Source organism: Setaria italica, chromosome IX (assembly GCF_000263155.2).
Source record: "Setaria italica strain Yugu1 chromosome IX, Setaria_italica_v2.0, whole genome shotgun sequence".
Classification (NCBI taxonomy): domain Eukaryota; kingdom Viridiplantae; phylum Streptophyta; class Magnoliopsida; order Poales; family Poaceae; genus Setaria; species Setaria italica.
This window is the reverse complement of record NC_028458.1, coordinates 55,544,001-55,552,322: the sequence shown is the minus strand read 5'-3', so window position 1 is coordinate 55,552,322 and position 8,322 is coordinate 55,544,001. Positions and strand designations below refer to the sequence as shown.

At 45.3% G+C, this 8,322-nt stretch overlaps 1 long non-coding RNA gene across 2 annotated transcripts; it reads left to right on the top strand.

Annotated features, from left to right (window-relative positions):
• Positions 1 to 2,083: 2,083 nt before the first annotated feature.
• LOC101754735 lies at positions 2,084 to 3,924 on the top strand. Of its 2 annotated transcripts, none has more exons than XR_215980.2 (4): positions 2,084 to 2,181; positions 2,365 to 2,459; positions 2,559 to 2,847; positions 3,496 to 3,924. It is a non-coding gene; the product is annotated as an uncharacterized LOC101754735 (long non-coding RNA). The 2 variants fall into 2 exon arrangements; XR_002675638.1 differs by lacking the exon at positions 2,084 to 2,181 and adding an exon at positions 2,185 to 2,201.
• The last annotated feature ends 4,398 nt before the right edge of the window (positions 3,925 to 8,322 follow it).

Genomic DNA, 8,322 nt, shown 5'->3' with positions numbered 1-8,322 from the left:
CACGTTAATCGATCAGCGTCTACGAATCAACAAAACCGCAGCCAGCTTGCTAACTCAGCAGATACGCCTATATTGGTGATCAGCTTTGAAGCTGAGTTTGCTGTAAGAATTTGACTGTGCGGTCGTAAAGGTCGGAGATAATTCCATTTTAAATATGTGTTTAATATAGAGCACGAACAACTAGCAGCTAATAGGTGTAGACAAATCGAATGAAATGAACAGTGTATCCTATACGCATGTACAGTACATGTTAATCGATCAGCATCTAACGTATCAACAAAATTGCAGCCAGGCTAATTCAACAGATTCTTCATCCACGCCAGCCCGCGCCAACTGGCATCGAGCCGCCGGCTAGTTTATGGGCGACGTGGAGCTTGCCCGCCGCCGGGGTTGCCGGTCGACGGCGGCCTGCTGGGGTTGCCCTTGTCTAGCACCTGCATGATCAGCCCCAGCCACCCGCCGTCGCCTCCGGCTACCGCCGCTGCTTCCAACAACGGCCTCGCCGCGAGGATTACGTTGCAGCATTGCATCAGCACGACGGCCATCAGCACCGCCTTCGCCATCGTCGCCGCCGAGGATGCCATATCAGATGATCAGATCCTTACGTAATATTACAAGGGCGTAGATCAGTCGTCGCTGTTTTAGTACACTTGCAGCAACAATATGGCAGTGCGTGGCTTTGTGTCTTGGACAGGCAGCTAGCTAGAAGAGATGCTTCAGAAGACGATCGAGCTCTCGTTCCTCGGTGGAAATGGTTGCTGGAAGAGAGACAGGATGGGTTCCTTTTATAGCTTCGTTTGCACAAGTTTTACCGCCAAAAAGTATAACAATGGACGGAGTCTATTGTGGCCTTGTACTTTTATTAGTAAGCCTTCTTCTCTCATTCCCTCCTGGCTGATCATTAAACGCAAGTGCCTACGCGGTTTCAGGGATCGGTCCATTTGAATTCCAATTCGCAAGGTTGAAAACGCATCGACCAGCAAAACCAGTTACCCTACTAACAAGACACCTATGAATACGTCTTCCTTGCTGGTCCAGGGCCCAGGGCGTGCATATACATTGTTTGAATTGAAGAACCCGTGAATGAATTTGCTAGGGGATCATCCTAAATGTTTTTTTACATGTCCCAGCATCAAGGTCCTCCAAAAATCCCTCCCAAAAACGCAGCCAAACTCGAGATCGACAAATCCTCCAAAAATGGCTCCGAAAATAGGAAAAAAGATAAATCTCAGATCTTGACAAGGAGAAGCAACTGAATACGAAATTGATCTTTGGATTACTTCACCATATTCAGCCACAAGACTTAAGCACAATTAAGGTTAATATGGCAAAAGGTCAAATCAAAGATCCATCTCTCACCTCCCAAAGACTCTCACCAACAAAATGAGAAGCCCACCACCAAACAATCCCAGAGATATGTCCCACTCTCATATGTATAGGCATTTGGCAAATGTCCAAAATACCCTTACATTAAGGCCCTGTTTGGCACAGTTCCACTCCACAACTCCAGCGACTCTAGCAAAAAAAAAATAGCCAAACACCCCAACTCCAAAACTCCATGGAGCTGCCAACTCCATGGAGCTGTAGTACAAATGAGGGTGGAGTTTTAGAGCACCTCTTTTGCTGCTCCAAAATCCCCTCTTTTAAACCTCCTCGTGGAGTTGGTGGGTAATTACCCACCACTGCCACTGATTACACAAAAATAACGTTTCATCTTTGCCTCTTTCTTTCCATTCTCCCGTGCGCCTCTGCTTCTTTCCTCTCCCGTGACTTCACCCCACCGCCGGACGCAACACCCCGCCGCCAGGCGCCCCTAGGCCCGGCGGCGGCCGGAGCGCCCCACCGCCGGACGCAACGCCCCGCCGCCGGATCTCGCGCCTCTCCGCCGAGCCCCGCTGCCGGCCCTCGTGCCCCTCCGCCGAGCCCCGCCACCGGCCCGTCTCGCCCTGCTGCCGAAGGCCGCCGCCGCCCCTCGCGCCTCTCCGCCGAGCCTCGCCGCCGGCCCGTGTCGCCCCGCCGCCGAAGGGCGCCGCCGCCCCTCGCGCCCCTCCGCCGAGCCTCGCCACTGGCCCGTGTCGCCCCGCCGCCGAAAGGCCGCCGCCGCCCCTCGCGCCCCTCCGCCGAGTCGCCCACCGCCGAAGATCCCCCGCCGCCGAAGCTCCCCCGCCGAATCCTGCCCAGGTAACCTGAATCATGCCCAGGTAACTTCATTATCCTGTAGCCTGATTGATGAAGTGACACAACCTCATCGAGAGTGTTGAACACATCGAGAACACATTTTTTGCTTATCCACAAACAAAAAACACCTGAAGTTTTGTATACCATATTGTACTGACCTCTGTTGGTCTCCACACTATTCTGCAGGTGGTGGCTGCTGTAGGTTTTAAAGGAAGAAGGCTTGAAATCCCGAAAGATCTGAATCCTCTAGTAGCCGCGTTAATTGAATCTTGCTGGGCAAAGTATGGAATGTTGTTCCACCTATATACCCCCTTTCATTTTTACTTCGAATTTAATAGCAAGGACCTGGGCCTATTTTACTAATGCTATGTCTTTTGTAGTGAGCCATGGCGAAGACCCTCATTTACAAATATTATGGAAGCTTTGAGACCATTAATTAAGGTTCCAGTGCCGCAGCTGATTCGTTCAGATTCGTAGCCTGCTTTATAGAGTTACAGGAAGGTGTATTTTAGTGAGTTGTCGTGATAAGATCAACACGAAGGAGGGTTTTGAATTGACCTGCTATAACTGAATAATCCATTGTCAGCATCACTTCATTCTGAGAATATGGTTTCCTGCATCTACACTTTCAAATAAAGTGTACCTAGCAACTTCTTTCCATATCTCCAGGTATGCTGCCATTTTCATTGAGTTCTGTTCCTTACCAAAATTTGAAGTATCTATGCATTGTTGAATGTGAGATTACTTAGATATTTGCAAGGAGATTGAGTTCAAGTAAATACAAAATCAAACACAATCTACTGTCCATTTTGTCTTCTTGTGCTCAATTTTTATGTTTTCTCACAACGTATGCTGTATAGAACATTAGAAGTTAATGGCTTGGGTTAAAGGAATGAGTTCATAAATATTGAATTTAGAAATTTTAGGCGAGTAATGCATATATATGCATCCAGTTGATGGCTACTGTAATAATTCGCTGAATGCTCAAAATTATAGTTTTGAGTACCTCAAATGCATGGTTTGATTAGTCTTTCCTGATAGTTGTTGCTAGTATTATTTGTGATAATGGAAGTAACTTGGATTAGGCACAGTTGATCTAGGCTTCTTCATTTTAACTGGGTTTATGCTACAAGTACCAAATTGATTACACATCACTATGTTTAACTGAATGTTCCTGTTTTTAAAGATTGAGTGCTTCAGTGCTGTTCGCTGAGCTCTTACTGCTCCAACTTTATTTTACAAGTCAATTTACCTTTTCTTTTTCCTTTTTTTTTGTTTGAAAAGTAGTGCTGACGAGGCTATAATAACTACTTGCAGGTCTGCATGTTGCTTCAATGGATATCAGATGGAACTGTTAGTCTAACTTCCCCATGAGATGTGGGATGACATCCTTTGCTAATTTGGATTTTCAGTTTGTTTCTTATACGGAGTTATCCTGTGATGATATCTAGCTCACATCAGAGAATGCACGTTGGGTTCAAATTTCCTGACCATTTCCTATAAATTCCAGTCTATAGATTTCTTTGTACAGTATGTAACTACAGGTAGCCATGAAAACAAAAGATTTTGGCTGACTTGCTTCAGGCCTTTGATTCTATTACTGACCTAGACCAAGCAGTGCAGTTCCGTAGAAGCTGATGTATATCTGTATGTATGCCTGTTTCTTCATCTCTTGTAAATTGTAATGTAACATACCACGAAATTAGGTGAGTGATAGTACATGCCTACTATTCCGGAAAGATACAACAAGTATGCCGTGTCTCAACATACCTCTAATGGATCAACTTCGGAATCAAGCTTTGTGACTATGGACACCTTTCGTGATAGTATGGCTACATCAATTGCCCTAACATGGAATTAGTGCAATGATTATTGTAACGACCTTAATTTGGAACTATGAATTTATTTCGAAATTTTAAATTTTTGGAACATGTAATTTATTATTATTTTGGACATGTACTTTCATTTTATATTTGTGATAACTAGTTCAAGTCGAACCAGGGGCAAGAAGGCAATCTACCCTCAAACTCCTCTTTTTTTGGAGCTAGGGACACCCTCCCAGCCAAACACCCTCACCAGACAGCTCCAACTCCACCCAGAGCTGGCTCCACCTGGAGTTCTGGAGTGGAGCAGCTCCACCCAGAGTTGGAGTCATGCTAAACAGGGCCAGCATATAACCCAAATACCCCATAGGGTAAAACCATCCAACTTTTTGTCGGTACATCGAATGGACCTGGCGTCTTCACGACTTCGCTTCGCCTCGACGCAAGCTTCGTGATGGTGCCACGCGTCCTTCGACTTGACGCCGTCCGGCCGCACCGGACTCGCCCCCTGGTTTTGAGACCAAACCAGTCAAACCCTCTTGCACACCCTGCAAGCACGTGACTCACCGAATTCGACGCGTGTCCGACCTCCGCCAAGCTTTCGACACCTCCAAGTCTTTCGCTCGCACTCCCGGACCGCCTACTCAACTTGCCTCCGCCCCGCTTCACTCGACCGACGCCATCTCCGTCCCGTCCGTGTACTCTTGCTCTTCCGTGCACCATGTGGATCGACCATGACTCCGTCCGAACTCCTTGGGTCCCTCGGTCCAAGCCTACTCGTGTCCACCCTTCACAGCCCTAGTACATCGGCATGAACCTTTCGCTTAACCTTCACCTCATGCTGTCGACCGACATGTCGCATCCAACACCTTCACATCACAAGCTAAGAGACACAACACACGTTTACACACACAATAACAAAACGCACTCAACACAACACCTCCAGTTAGCCGTTAGCATAATCAATCACATATGAAATATTAACTCAACCAGTAAAATTTCAAATCATCTAATCAATCACTCATCACAAATATACCAAGGCACTCTCACGAATTCTCGTGTTTTAATGTTCGGCCGATTTCAGTTTGGTCGAATTCAGTGAGAGTAGTCGCTTAGGAGTCATTGCATTAGTCCGTTCCTGATCAAACAGCGTGCTCGCTCGCGCAGCTTGTTGTTTTGAGTTCTGACTTGACTTGGTCATGGTTCTGCGCGGTTACCTAGCTGCAACTCCGCTTGACAGAAGGTGGCGGCTCGATTTAGCTTCCAAATTCGTCTACACGGCCGTCCAAGCCCAAAATGTTCGTCAGTCTCGAGCCGTCGAGTACGCCAGGTAAAACTGGAAAGGACCGCCTAACTGCAAGGACGTCAGTCATGTTTAATTTATATACTTGTTTTCGTTCCAAACGTTGCTCACCCAGCTAGAAATGCGTAATCACGTGTAAAAAAAAAGAAATGTGAAAACATTGCTGTTGTTAAAGCAATAAGTCCCGGCTCCGCCCGACTCCGCCCGACTCCCTCCGATTCGTTAAACAGATACTCCCTTCGTCCTAAATTATAAATCATTTTGATTTTATAAAATTTATAGACTTTGTTATGTACTTAGATATACCCTATATCTAGTGCATGTAGAAAAGTAAAAACGATCCGTAATTTGGAACGGAGGGAATAGTAATTAATCTGTAATTTGGAACGGAGGGAGTAGTAATTTGGAAACGAGGGAGTAGTCACCAATTATATTGGACGATTGGCATGCTATTCTTAGCATGACACAATTGACACAGCAGTTGTACTATCTCGCAACATGCTTGCTTGTCGCTATCAACAACGTCGTTTTAGTTTAGACCACCCTCCAATTCATATATTTAAGGTTTACTTTTCCCCCATCAATGACTCTATGGCAAAACTTTGATGTATTAGAAAAGTTGACATAGACATCCTGCATGGACGGCGATGTGCATGTTCCACGGGAGCCTAACAAGTCTCCACCCAACCCCAATAGACTTCCTCTATTTGTTCTACTACCAAGCTATTAAAAATATTTAGAGAAAAATAAAAAACATTCCAGTTGAACAAAGAAGATTTTACAAGCAAAGAAGAAAAATGCTAAGCACAGTGACAGTGCGGCGCTATTGGTGATTTTGTCAATCCCGAGATCTGCCGGTTTAGTCTCTCGGAGATACTCATAGGAGTAGAATTGCGTGCGATATTGGTGAGTGTGCGTGCATGTATGTGAGCGTTTGCGTATGTACCGCGTTTCAAGAGAGAGACCATTTTCTTATATGGGTTTTTATATCCTTTTTTTTATTTTTATTCTCTTATATTGAATTATGGTTCTATTTTTTTCTATTCTAACCATTATATTTTAGACCAAAAGACCATTAAACTTGTAACTTTGAACTTTTAAACACATATACGGTGCAATAAAGATCAAAATAAAGCTGAAAACGATGGATAGCGAGTGTTTTCTCTGTACAACAGGAATTCATTTATTAAAAAAAAGGATACAACTTCAAGTGCAATTCACACTTATTAAATTATGAACCCAAAATTACATTGAGTGCATTTACACACCGAACTAATTCCTTAATTCGAAGTCTGGACTCTGGACCACTAGCTAATAAGTAGAAAATAAAAAATCTAATGAACGATAATTTCTTGCGAATATGTACACGTTAGTTAATCGATCAGCGTCTAAGAATCAACAAAAACCGCAGCCAGCCTGCTAACTCAGCAGATGCGTCATCCATGCACGCCCGCATCCATCGCGAGCCGCAGGATGGCTGGCTGACCGGCCGGCTAGTTTATGGCGGTGGCGGTGGCTTGGGAGATGTTACGCCGTTGGGGTTGCCATCGGGCGGCGGCCCAACTAGCACCTGCATGATCAGCCCCAGCCATCCTCCGTCGCCTCCTGTTACTGCCGCTGCTTCCGACAACGGCCTCGCCGCGACGATGACGTTGCAGCATTGCATCAGCACGACGGCCAGGAGCACCGCCGCCTTCGCCATCGCCGACGCCGAGGATGCCATATCAGATGCTTGGGCTATATGTGGAAGTTGCTACGCTACTTGGGCTAAGCGATAACTCTTGGTTTTCTGTCCTGAACAAGCAGATCGAAGAAATGCTTCAAAGGAGATCGAGCTCCCGTTGTGCCTCCGTCGAAATGGTTGCTGGAAGAGAGACAGGATGTGGCTTCATTTTAAAGTTTGGTTATGCTGGTTTTGTCACCAAAAAGTACGACACCGGGCTGGGTCAGTTCTCTTGACCTTGTTCTACTGGGGCTGATTAGACGCGCGAGTGCCTACGCGGTTTTTTCATCAGCGTGCATGCAGTCCAGTTCAATTTCAATTCGCAGGGTTGAAAACGCATCGATCAAACCTAGGTACCCTACTAAAACCCCTGTATTTGGTACAGTGAGGTTTAATCTTGCACCTACATATACGTCATTCTTGCTGGTTCGTGAGTAAACGTTTGCCATTCTTTTGCAATGATATTAGGAACTTTATTACGTGTTAAAATGTCTAGTCTTTCTGTTTGTTGGACCGACCAGGGGATGTACATACATTGTTTGAATTTTTGCGTTTTCATGTTCGGCCGATTTCAGTTTGGTCGAATTCAAGTAGTCGCCGCGGACTCGTATGGTCCGTTCCTGCTCGCGCTGCATGTTGTTCTGACTTGGTTCTGCCGTTACCTAGCTGCAACTTCGCTTCCGCGAAGGTGGCGGCTCGATCTGCATGCCTTTCAGTTCGTCGTCTTCGTCTACACGGCCGGCCAAGTTCATCAGTCGAGCCGTCGAGTACGGCATGCAGGCAAAACCATAGTCGTTCTGAATCCTGACTTTCTAGTCCAATTGGACGATCGGCATATGCAGAAGAAGAGCATGACGCACTTGACTCACCAGTTATTATACTACTCAGAACCATCAGAACGTATTTTTATCCTATTTTCTCTTGTCGCTTTCGATTAGGATACTGGCAAAAGGCTAAGGGTATACTGACACTTTCGCATAAAGTTGCGAATAGTATCGGTTGATTTTTTTTACATGGTGTCAATAATCGAGGGTATACATGCTAGTCATTAGGAGACCTGAAGCCTTATTTATTTTAAACAAGAAGGCATAATGATCCTAAGAAACTATATTGAACAACTGATTGATTGTGTAGACAACTATATCCTAAGAAATTAGTAAAAAGATTGTTTTTTGAAAAGAGGTTCGTATTCAAATTTATGGTCATTATATAGAGATGATAATAAAAAAAACCTTGAACAACAACATTCCCAGCCTCTACGAGGTATTATTAGGACAGGCTATTCACGAATTTTG